Source organism: Onychostoma macrolepis, chromosome 14 (assembly GCF_012432095.1).
Source record: "Onychostoma macrolepis isolate SWU-2019 chromosome 14, ASM1243209v1, whole genome shotgun sequence".
NCBI classification, from domain to species: domain Eukaryota; kingdom Metazoa; phylum Chordata; class Actinopteri; order Cypriniformes; family Cyprinidae; genus Onychostoma; species Onychostoma macrolepis.
Genome location: NC_081168.1, coordinates 23,036,139 through 23,049,842, shown reverse-complemented (window position 1 = coordinate 23,049,842; position 13,704 = coordinate 23,036,139). Strand labels below are relative to the sequence as shown.

The 13,704-nt window shown below is 35.4% G+C and overlaps 1 long non-coding RNA gene across 1 annotated transcript; it reads right to left on the bottom strand.

Annotated features, from left to right (window-relative positions):
* Positions 1 to 1,946: 1,946 nt before the first annotated feature.
* Positions 1,947 to 3,024, bottom strand: LOC131553034 (uncharacterized). Its single transcript, XR_009274102.1, has 2 exons — positions 2,922 to 3,024; positions 1,947 to 2,065 (listed from the first exon to the last, which is right to left on the bottom strand). It is a non-coding gene; the product is annotated as an uncharacterized LOC131553034 (long non-coding RNA).
* Between the last annotated feature and the right edge of the window lie 10,680 nt (positions 3,025 to 13,704).

The window sequence follows — 13,704 nt, the reverse complement described above, 5'->3', positions numbered from 1 at the left end:
TTTACTGTATACAATCAAGAATATAATGAGGCAGGTTAAATTGTAACTGTCTGCTATTATATTGTATATATTATGTGTATAAGTTGTTTACTTTTTTTCTGAGATTATTTTCGTTATGAAGAAAATAAGTTTCATTTATTATTTGTGAATTTATTTTGTTATTTGGTTAGGGACTTTTATTTTGAAACATTGCTGGTTGTATGTAATGGCTGACTGCCTGCATCATAGACATATAAATACAATCATTGTTGATTATTGCTCTTGATGTTGTTAGGGTTAGGGTTAATAATGATTATGATTATTATTTTGATTTATAGAAAGTTTTTTGGGGGGCATCTCTTATTCTGGTCTGTGTTAAACATATACTTTGGCATTTTATTGCCCATCGTAAACTCTCACACCACAAGCATTCCTAAGTATTAACAGATATTGAAAAATAAACAACATTTTCAAAATTTGTGTTTTCTGCATGAGTGAGTGTAATTTGCATTGTATAGCAAAATGTCAAGCTTTGTCAAGTTGTTTACCACAAACCTTATTTTACTCATTAATTTAAAAAACCTATTATGAAATATAGGTATATCTTGAGGGAAGCAGTGGAGAATTAGTCTTTATTAGTCAGGTTTTTACGTCACAACTAAACCACTAGCTAGAACTGAAAACTGAAATAAAATGTTCTTGAGCTGCAGATTGATCCAGAGGATTTTATATCTCTATCTATATATAAATAATAATTTGGATTTATATATAAACACGATTTGGAATTGACAACCAAACATTTTTGCTTGTCTTCAGTTGTGTCTTTGTTTAATAATTATTATACAAATACTATTATAAAACTGTAGTTTTCACTATTATTTAATTTACTATTAATTTATTCTTCATTATTGTCTATTCTGTATTATTCCACCTTTGATATTAAATATTCTACTTGCTATTATTCATCTATTGTTATTCATTTATTATGGTATTTGTCACATATGCTGCCAGACACGGAGGTAAGTAATAACAGATAAATGTTTATTGAACAGGGATTGGAAACAGAGCTGTGCAGGGGTGATGATAGATGAGTAGCAGACTTCTGAAGCGTGCACCGAAGATGGGAAGGACTGAGTGAATATCCTAATGTCCACAGATACGGAGGGCTGACGAGACGAGGGAATCCTCAGGAGCACACTGACCACGGAGACAGACGATCTGGAGGGTGAGGAGAACACAAGGAGCAGAAACAGGAAGTAAGGCACAATGGGTAAGCATAGTAAGGTTTGTACTTAGCGAGAGGGTCGTAGGAGTAGAATCCACGTCGTGTGTATGAGATCGGACGATCTGTGAGACTGTGGCGTGTGCTTTAGTACTGGGGTTGATGACTGTGGTGATGACCCAGCCAACATTTCCACGTGGGCCCCATGTGGGTTTTTGATGGGCTGCCACTTGGGCCCCGCACGGGCAACCCAAATGGGACCCGTACATTTTTGTCCATCGGCTCCACTTGGGCCCCATGTGTGTTAGCCCATAGGGGCACATGATGGGTGCATAATGGGCTCTAAGTGGGGCCCATGTAGATTTTCATTATATGGGCCCACATGGATCCCAAATGGGTTCTTAATAATTGGGGCCAAGGTGGGCCACATACAGAACCCTTATGGCGCCCAAATGGGTGACCACTCTGAACCCACAAATGGCCCGTATATGGGGATTTTATGGGACCACAGTGGGTCAGAACTGGGCCCCATTTATATTTCTTTATTAATTCCTCTGGATAAAGTTAATGTGCTAATATGCAAAATCATATTTCAAACCACTTCAACTCTTAAGTTACATTTATTTTTAATTTTTTTTGGAAACCTGTACCTGACCTGATTTGTTGATTTTATGTGGTGCTCAATACATTTTAAAATTACATGATAAAATATTTCAACTGTGAGGAAAATGACTTCAACTCAATCTCTAAATCACATTTTTTTATTGGTTAAAACAAAATATTAAACAAAAATAGACAAAAACACTTGAATAGATCAGGATAAAATGATATTCCTAGGCCTGTGCAGACTCCTCAGCCTCATACCTAAAAAGAGTAAAGAAAAAAACAGAGAAAAGGCATTTATTTTAAAATACTACTAAACATTTACAAGAGCATTAAAGGGATAGTTCACCCAAAAATGAAAATTCTGTCATCATTTAATCACCCTCAAGTAGTTCCAAACCTGTATGAATTTCTTTTTTCTGCCCGAACAAAAAGTAAGATATTTTGAAGAAAGTTTGTAACCAGGCTGTTTTGGGGTACCTATTGACTTCCATAATAGGAAAAAAAAATACTATGGAAGTCAATGGTGCCCCAGAACTGCTCGGTTTCCCACATTCTTCAGAATATCTTCCTTTGTGTTCAGCAGAACAAAGACATTCATACAGGTTTGGAACTACAGGTGAGTAAATGATGACACAATTTTCATTTCTGGGTGAACTATCCCTTTAAAAGGCATGCGTGGTTGTAATTAAGCCATGACAGTATTTTTCCCTATGTGACAAAACTGTCACTTAAAGGGTAATAAAGGTAATTAAAGGTAATATGAACAAGTTAAAGGTGACACTCTTCAGTTAAGAAATGCAATTATGTGCTAAGAGCTATTTTTGTAAAATAGCCTACATGATAATGCAACAGTTTGATTTCAAAAGAGTGTATAACCGTAAAATGTTAGTCAAATTAAAAATAACTTACTGGCTACAATTATCCAGTAGTTGCTGTATTTCATACCACTGTAAAACTAAGTATAGTATAGTTTTAAGCACACTATAAAATGAAGTACAGTTATACTGTCATTTATTTTATTTTTATTTTGTTATATACTCAATAACACAAGTTATTACTTCACACCAACAGCTTTATTCATGATTCATCTTTTATATTTCAGAGCTGAACTTACCAGCATATTAACCATATTTCATCAGTGAACATACCAGTCAAAAGTTTTTTAACAGCAAGATGTCTAATTTAAAAAAAAAAAATGATCTTCTGCTCACCAAGCCTGCATTTATTTGATCCAAAATACAGCAAAAACAATAATATTGTGAAATATTTTTACTATTTAAAATAACTACTTTCTATTTGAAAGCATGTTAAAATGTAATTTATTTCTGTGATCAAAGCTAAATTTTCAGTTATTATCAATATTTAATACAGTTGAGTGCATTTCTTTTAGGATTCCTGGGGGTTATATAAATTAATACTTTAATTTAGCAAGGATGCTTTAAATTGAACAAAAGTGATGATAAAGGCATTTATAATGTTACAAAAGATTTCCATTTCCAATAAATGCTGCTTTTTATCAAAGAAACCTGAACAAAAATTATACTCTGCTGTTTTCACAGGAATAAATTACATTTTAACATATTCAAATTGAAAGCAGTTATTTTAAACAGTTAAAAAAAAAACACAATATTACTGCCTTTGCTGTATTTTGGATCAAATAAATGTAGGCTTGGTCAGCAGAAGATAATTCTTTAAAAATATTAAAGATCTTACTGTTCAAGAACTTCTGACTGGTATAACCTAAAAGTAAAATCACAGTTAACAACACATTGTGCCAGTGGACAATAAATGTATTAAATATAAGAATAAAAGTTTGAACAGATAAAGTACTTAATTAGTAAGAGTATACAACAATAATCAGAGGATGCTTACCATCTGAAAATGTTTAAAACGGTCTTGTTTATGGCCGCCTGTCTCCCGAGGGTCCGGTGTTGTGTAATATTCAGTTCCTGTGAAAAACTGTTCCAGTGGGTGGAGTTAATGTGAATAGTCATTAGTTCCCCTGTTGTGGGCGTGTCCTTGAAACAACGCGCAAACGAATGGAACTGAAAATATTAGTGCATGCTCCTCAAATCGCTACGTGTTTAATGGATTATTTAGAAAAGGTAATCAAGTATCAATGTTCAGCATTGAAGCATTAACTGCAACAGTGTCAAAATAATGCATAGTTTTTGTAATAATATGATAAATCGTCTATAAGCTGTTTTGCCTGATTGATTACAGGAATGCAGCAAAACAAACAATAAGTGAATAACTTATGCTAACCTAGGCTAATATAGTTTTTGTTGTTGTTGTTGTTGTTTGATGTGTAGCTTTTATATATTTCATTTGTGGGGCTTTAATTTATTAATTAATTAATTTTTTAATAGATTAACCTACCCAGTTGTCATTGGAGACTATACTGCAGTGTGTAGCTACAACAATGCCTGAAACAAACCACTACAAATGTATCTGTGGCCAAATGTATATAAGCTAGTCTCGTGTGAGTATCCTGTGTCATTCTTTCTTTCTTTCATCATCATCTTCTTTTTTTATTTTTAATAGCCAGTATTTCCCAGCCTCCACAGCCCAGTATCTTTATCAACACCAAACTACAAATATTCCTTTTCTCATATTATATCATGTATCATGTAAATTAAAAAGTCACAAAGATAAATGCACATTTACTTCTATCTGTCACATATTTTATTCTATTATTATTTTATTTTATTTTAAGTTAAAAACAAATCAAAATCTTTGCACATACACCTGTTTGGGAATCACAAATCTCCAAGTAGCCTATAATAAATTATAATATAAAGGTATACGTCCACCCAAAAAATGAAAACTGTGCCATCATTTACTCACCTGTTTGAAACCAGTGTGAACAAAGTATCTTTGACAGAAGAATGAGTCATACAACATTGAAACAACATTTTTATTTTTGAATGAATTGTCCCTTTAAAATGGACCTAAAAAGCATGTCATGTTTTCCTTAATTGTATTTAGTTAACAATCAAATACAGAGCATTGCTTAACAGTTTAGATAATCTGAGAAATAACTACTAATAATATTATAATAATAAATATCATATACTGTATAATCATACATTGTGTCTGTTCTTTGACCATATGTTGCAATCAATCAAACAATCTCTTTCATGTCATTATGTTTATGTGTGAAAACATCCACAATTTCATGATCCTAGTGTTGTGTTCAGAAGTCAGAAAGAGCTTTATTACCAAGTATGTTTACACACACAAGGAATCTGACTTCGTGGCAGGATCTTCCAAGAAGAAAGTACGGATAGTGCAACACACATGATAGTGCAGATATACACAATCATGTTTAACATTTGAAAATTTACAACAATGAAACCCAAATGTTTTTGTCAGCCAAACTCTGTTCTCCTATCTCCTCCTGAGATTAATATTTTCTGAGATTAATTTAAAGTTAGTACTTCAATAATTTTAACACTTTCATGTTGACAGTTCTCTGATATGGGTTAATTTTAACATGACATGTAGGTTAACAAATAGCGTTATCTTTTTTTTAGTAAGTGTTTTATTTTGACTGTTTATATAAAAATGCTACTCAAAACATTATGTTGTAGAGTATATAAATATTAGTTACATACATTAAATGTTACTATGACAAGTGCAGAAGTATTTGCTTTATGAATACAACTCAAATTGAAAAAACAAGGGAAATTATGTGAAAGTATGTGTATGTGGAATGAAGCAATGCAAAATTAAGTCAGTGTCTAGTGTCTGAGATAAATATTAAAACATGGCCTTGGCACTCAATGAAAACAGGCTCCATGTATGTTCAGTTCACACAATGGTCAGCTACGAGTGACTTAAACTCCACATCCAGTCTGAAACAAGACAGTGACTTTACATGATGATGAATATATGTGGAAACATCACAAAAGCAAATCAAGGCCATATTATGACACTATTGATGGTGACATATGTATGATTTCTTATCCAAATTTAAAAATAATATTCTTGGAGTAGCAGCTGACCTAGAGGTGTATATACATTTCTAGAGGTTTGTTTCAGGCATTGTTGTATGCACACTGCAGTAGTCACCAATGACAACTATGTAGGCTAATCTATTCAAATAAATAAATGAATTAATTAAAACCCCACAAATGAAAAACTATATTAGCCTAGGTTAGCATAAGTTATTCACTTATTGTTTGTTTTGCTGCATTCCTGTAATCAATCAGGCAAAACAGCTTATAGACGATTTATCATATTATTACAAAAACTATGCATTATTTTGACACTGTTGCAGTTAATACTTCAATGCTGAACATTGATACTTGATTACCTTTTCTAAATAATCCATTAAACACGTAGCGATTTGAGGAGCATGCACTAATATTTTCAGTTCCATTCGTTTGCGCGTTGTTTCAAGGACACGCCCACAACAGGGGAACTAATGACTATTCACATTAACTCCACCCACTGAAACGCTGCTTAGCACGGCTTAACTGAGAAATCAGCACCCGATGTCCCGATCCGATGTTCTTACAGACATTTATTAACTCAAACGTATTTATACATTGCAAATAGCATTGGTATAAGACAAATGATGCGACTGCAAGTGTTTTAAAGTTCACCAACCTCCTATTTGAAGTATTCGTAGAGCTTTTCGTCTTCACAAAAAATATCCAATTAAAGGGTGGATAAAAGCAGCAGTAACTCGGCTAATATAAAATTAAACATAAATCTTACTTTGATAGATTAGGCCTAGAGTTCATCCATTGACACACAGGTGCCCGTGTTTAAGTGGTGACTGGCAAACCGTTTGGTTTTTTTTTAAATGAGAAGGGGCGGGAAGACATGCAAGCCAATCTTCGCATGACGCAATGACACAAGTGCTTTTAGATTATAAGGGGAAAAAAACTTGAGTAGGCCTACTTTTTTGGAAATGCTTATAAATAAATAAAATGAAATTATTCCTAAAGTAAATGATCTTGGATTGTTGTAGCCTATATACAGTACATTATGATATAATCCTTTAAAAACACATGCAATACTTATAGTTACTCATAACTGCATAAAAATAAACCAACTGCAAAAAAAAAAACTGTAACTATAAATATAGCCCAAATGTGGCCCACGTGGGACCCACAAATAAACAATAATGGGCAACCTAACTGGGGCCCACAGTTTTATCCAAGCTGGGGCCCATATTCAGCCCATCAAAGTGCCCAGCTGACACCATAGACTGTAAAAAAGATGGACGACGCGTCTCCGCTTCCTTCCACTATAGAAAAGTGAAGCGAATACATCTCAGTATGGCCGCTGCCATCTTGAGTAAATGACGTCATTTGGAGCCCGAGTCTGCGCAGTAGAGTCGTGAGGTGGAGCCGCGGAATCAAACTCCCGCCCAAACTCCCACAGACCCAATCAACCATAACGACACGCCCCGTTTTTATAGCATCAAATTACTAGCTAAAATCAAACATATCACAAAAACGAACAATTGAACATATATCAGCGTGATAACAACTACCTTAAATGACCAAAACTATATTTCGTAATATTGTATTAGAAGTGTAATTAATGTTTTATTTTGACTGAAGTCCCATTCGTTTACATGGAGAGGGCGGGGTTTATGACCTGTACTGCAGCCAGCCCCCAGGGGGCGATCTAAGAGCCCGCAGCTTCACTTTTCAGGACGAGTGAGACACACCCGGCTGACACCCATAGCCCAGATAAATCCCACGTGGGGCCCACGTGGACATGTTGGGGGAGGTGCAGGTGAGCATGATTTGATTTTGAACTCAGGTGATGGTGCTCAGTGATGACGTGGAACGGAATACCAGACGGATCCGTGACAGTATTATACATATAATTGTTGCTATTATAAATCTGCTATCTCACTTATGTTATTGTCGTACTCGCTAATTTATTATATTATTCACTTTACTACAACTTGTACTACATATACTTTTTAATATTGCATATCACTTTTACTATATTTTACTGTGCACTGTATCAGTGCATAATATTTTACCACTGTAACTAAGTTTTACTGGATCCATGAGTTATCAGTTAGATTTGTTAATGTTTGTTGTGGAGTTTATATCTGTATAGAGTGCTATGAAAATAGGAAGCAGACCCACCAGTCTGTCACTTTTTAGTTTGTATTCACTGATTTTATTCCATTTTCTCTATTATGGTAAATTATTAATTCTTAAAGGTGTATTATTTCGACCCAATGAGGCGTCTATGTATTATATATTTCTATGGCCTGCAAGGTTCTCAGTTGTAAGCAAGCCAGCGGCAAACACGAATGTTACGCATGTGCGCGTTAATGGATGTCTCTTGTAAAGGATTTGAACGTGAGATTAAGGAGTATTCAAGACAATTTCTTTCATATAGCATGCAGCCAACGAGGTATATTTCGCTTTATATTTGTTTTATGTTTGTATTTTGTGTTTGAAGTTTCTGAAGTATGTTTGTTTGTTTAAACATGTTTTGGTTTTATGGTTTTGTATTCATTTAAGGTGTGTTCGACTTCATGCGGCGCCATGAAAACCGACCGGCGGCTGACTTGAAGAAGTGCATGCCGGTTAGAAAATTTGTCTGACTTGAACCGACGCCACGTCACTGTCACGTGTGGCATCAAAGTACCGCGAGAGCGTTTCGAGAGCAGCCGGCTGACTCCGCTCGCGCAGTTTCTCCAGAGCAACTGCAGGAGCGCTGATGACGACACCGCTGTTTCATGATTGGCCAAATTCACCACATGACAACAATGACGTGTTTTTCTAACATCTTCAATTCCAATACAGCTCACAAATATTATTTTACTAGGAAAATATCACAATCGTGTGAAAAAATGGAAGCTAAGCCAAACTTGGAACATTTTATAAAAAGAGATTAAACAAATGGTACTACTACATTAGATAAAATTAAGAACAAAAAAGCAAGACCTATGAAGCTTTTTGTTACTTTAAATTGTTGTAATTTTACCCCTGGCATGAATTGTTTCACTTTACATATTCTCATGAATGTTTATTTGTTTGTACTTGTTGTGAGTTGTATATGCTTGTACAAACCTTTGTATAATTTTTGCATAATAATAAAAAAAAAAAATACTGCCCGCAAATCTGTTTTTAGAACAGTAAAAGCTTCTTCTTTTTTTTTTTTTTTACTGTATAGTCACAATGTTATATTGAATCACATTTAAAAAAAAAAAAAAAAACACTGATAAATGCTTATTGGTATTTAAATAGTATATGTTTATGTTGAACTTTATTCTTGAACAGATGGCCCTGTATTAAGCAGGATATAAAAAAGTGTTTCTGTTGCTCATGAAAACATTTCTGAAACGTCTGTGCATTTGACAAATATTGCATGTTAATCACTTCATCTGTGATAAGAGTATCCAAACACCGCGAGAGCATCACCACCGGGAGCAGAAAGAGTCCGACTTCACGTCTCCGCTTTCAATTCCGCCCCCGACTGCAAGCGGCTATTCTCGCCGATAGGTCTGTGCGGCGCAGCATGAAGTCGAACACACCTTTAGTTTTCACGGTGGATTTGGGGGGGAGACATCAAATAAACCAGTAATACGGAAACCACTTGTGCCAGCGTATGCTTGAAGGGAATTACAGTGAAAACTCCACTGTTCAACAAGATGAGTGGGTGACGCAACGCGACGCAGCAAGTTTGCCGAACTGGATGAGATGGTCCTCACTGCAGAACACAAGATCCAAGGGGTGTGGTTGGATCTAGATCCAACTCCGCCCACCTTACATTTACCTAAACCTACCTGTCTCCACCCCCTGTTCCTTAAACCCACCCATCCCCACCCCTAAACCTACCATCTCCACCCCTAAACCTACCAATCTCCACCCCCTGGATGTGGATCCAACCCCGCCCCCTGGATCTTTGTTCTGCAGTGAGGGGCTACTGAACTGGATTGACGTGTGTTTGGAACGCGTGGAGTACATTGTCGAAGGACTAACAGATGAGCAAACACTGCACACATACAGACTTAAGAAGATGCACACAACACAAGTACAAAGAAAAATAGTCTAAGTTATTAAGAGTTTAAGTATTTAAGAGTTGCATAAGAAAAGCAGATAGCACAGGTATGTCTCGGAGACGTCTGTGAAAGATCGTAGCATCTGATAAACATTGCATTCGATCGAACGTTTTTTGTTAATGAGTCGTCTTCTTTACCTCTATACGACATCTATACGATGAATCTTCAGCATTTGAAAGTACATGCTGCCATGCATGCAGCGCCGGATCGGAGCAAGCAGACGAATCAGTAGAACCCGGGTTTTTAACTTGACGCAACCGTTGTTGCATGGATTATGCCAGAAATAGAACGAGGAATCATTTCACTGACGGGGATTTGTCGAGTCGTGCATCGCACCACTCGCGTCCAGAGACACTTTAATAAAATACAAATACAACAACAAACACACACAGGAACACTCTTTGGAACCCACCATGCACAACCAGCCTTTAAATCTGTTTGTTTGTTTGTCCATCTATTCCTGTGTTTGCTTGATCCCTTTGTAGACAAAAATCCTTGCAAAAAATGCCAGCCCAGTTTCTTATTTGAAGTGACCCTGGTTTCAAGCCAACTGTAATTTTACCTACTTTATTGGTTTACATTCCTTGTATGTCATCTTGCAGAAAGCATAAATTAGACCCTTATGCCACGCTTGACTGCTGCTTAGAATTTCAATTGTTAACATTACAAGCTTGATAATTTGAGTAACACCTTAATTTATACCATGGTCTGTATGAAGGTGAACGGTTTGTGTCAGGTGATTCTTTGACTCCATTCCATGCATTGAAATACATATTCATATTTTGTTCCAAATAATGCTCTCCAATGAGAAAGTTAAAGGTGACAAAGGCAAAGAAAACCCTTGATGAATGAGGAAGAAGCCTTTGGATGAAACACTATACAAATGTCTATTTGATTTAATGCCTCACAGATTATACTGACAAACCCCAGACTTGATTATGACAGTTTGCAGTGCACTTATTCTAGTGAAAGAAAATTCACTGAGCTTGTAATAAACTTTAAATAATATCTTTAAATCTTTAAATAATAAAACATTAAGGACACACTTTAATGTATTAACTGCTGAAAGAGATAACATAACAGTCTCTACATAATAACAGTCTCAAATAAAGAATATAAAGAGCTCTAATAGAATAATCCATAACATCTGCAATAAAACAAGGTGCAGACCGTGCATGGCAGACACGGGTTAGAATGCACTTAATGAAACATTGTTGCAAGATGAGTGTGGGATTGATGGTGGGCTATAGGTAGATCTGTGCATTTTAGGATGAACCATTTCCTAGTGTGTCTGGTGGAGAAAAGAAATAGAAAAAGATGTTAGAGCATTTTATAAGTTACTGAAGGTGTAAACAATAATACAATATCAGGCAGTGAACACCATGTACAATGCAGCAACATGCACACAATACTATCAACAACCTCTGTATTAGATGCTACACTAAGCTGTGCCACTGAAATCAGAATGATGAACATGATTGTCACAATATTAATTTATTTGAATACAGTTTTTGGGTGAACCATCCCTTTAAGGTCCATGTTTGATGGTTTAATAGAGATAATTGCTCATTTAACAGTATTGCTATGAAAGCTGACAGTAATGAATAAAACAGAACAACATTCCAACTACTATACATTAAACAGCACAGAGCAACAAACCCAAAGCTGCCCTGTGTATGCGTGGTCAAACTGATCTAAGACAAGCAGAAAGCAGAAATTTTGACTTTCCCATTTAGCTCATAACGGAATAAAAAAATGTTATGCGACCATTAAAGAAGGATTGTTACAACTGCTAGACTACTCCAGTTATAAAAGATGTTGCTGGTTCAGATTTAACAGATGAAGTCGTGCCTTGACTGGACTCTTGTTGTGCCAATTGTGATAAGATTTTTAGTAGTATGGCTGTCGCCATCTTTGATAATAATTTACTCACCGTTGCTATAATTAGAGGTAATAATCACAAATAGAATACTGCTTGACTTCAGTTACTTGTGCATACAGACAGCATCCAAAACACTATTGTAAGCAGCTGTGTGTAGAGAAAATAAGAGACTCACATCTGTAAGTAAATGCAGATGTTACTCCCAAACAGTGACAGTGTAAACATAACCTACCTATGAGTCATAACAGTTTGTCCTTTTGTTTTTCTTTACTTTTATTTTTATTTTTTTTATAATTAATTGGGTTAAACTGTCTTCTGCTTTTAAACTCTGGACAAACTTTATTTTATAATTTAGAATTATAAAATAAGTTTATTGAAAATGTGTTTAAAAATTTTATCCAATTTATCTAAAACATTATTTGATTTTTAAAATAATCAATGGTTACAGCCTGAAAAAAAAAAAAACATTCGAAGACAACAGTGCGCTAAACAACTATTTACATGTAGGAAGAGGTTTGGTGGAGGAAAGTGGGAGAAAGGTCCTCACCCAAAGTTTGGCCCGTCATTTCCACAGCTGGTGCACCCAGGGGTTGTGGTGAGCTGGCAGCAGAATGAAGGAGATCAGCTCAAAATCTGCTTTACAACATTAGAGCTTGGTCATATGAGGTAATTCTTCTCAAGTGGTCTAATGGTCCTCATTGGAAGTTTGTTGACACTCCCTAGTTGTCACCGGACCCTGATAAAGATTGACACATAAAAGTTATTTTAGGGTTGGGTGGTATGAAAATATATATTGTGGTGACAATAAGAGTGTCTACTTGAATATATTTACATACCACTATAAAAACAATACAGCAATAAAATCTTTTAATGCAGCACAGGACTACTTAAAGCTATTGACATGTAAGAGCAATTTAAAAACAATGCATGGATGAGAATACATATCTGAACTGAAGTTAAGTGTAATAAGCCTTGACAAAGAACTCAATGCAGTACTCATCCTCTCGGACAAACCCAAAGTGACAGTGAGTGAGTACTGGATTTTCTATTAAGATTTCTATTAAGAATCCAAATGCGAAAAAAACAACAACAAACCAACAACATGAGGAACTGAGGAACAAACATTTTTGAATTGTCACTGTTGGCCTATAATGGAACTAAAATGACTAAAATCATATAATATAAAATATAAATAATATAAAGATGCAGCCAGCTTTCTAAAGTCATTTTTACCCTCCTGTAATTTGGCTCCAAATCTTAGGTGAAAATTGCCATTTTCACCCCCCTACAAAAATGTGAATTATTCAATAAATACACTATAATTTATCTTTCTTCAGAAATTTGAGCCAAGGACCTCTGGTTGAGTTGATACGGAATGACCCCAGTCTTTTGGATTATTTCAAAAACATAAGCTGTGTCAGTGCTGATAGCGAAAGCGCCGATAACACGTGTTTGACTCGAGGACCTTTCCCGAACCCCCCTGCCCCCACAACTATTATGAATTTTGAAGACTAAATGCAGTTGCCATAAGTAAAAAGATAAAGGTATGCTAAAAATCAATCACTCCACGTCCCTTGATTTCATTGTCAGTTTTCATCTGAAAACATCTTCCCTGAAAGTTTGAGTTAGAGTAGTTTGTAAGAGTGCAATTATAAGTATGGCTTCACGATAATGAAAAATGCAGCATGAGATAACTCATTAAATAATGCAATATTCAATACTATAATGCTTAAAAGGGTCATGAACTGCCTTTGTTTTTTATTTTTCATTTTGTACTGTTCTCTGAGGTCCACTTACAATGTTATCAAGATTTTTACATAAAAAAACATCATAATTTAGAAGTAATAGGCTATTTTCTGTCCTGTTTTTAACCCCCTCATTAGAGCGCTCTGTTTGAATAGCTGTGGAGGATTAAAATGCCCACTGCTATGATTGGCTAAGAGTTGTATATGAGTCCTTCACAGA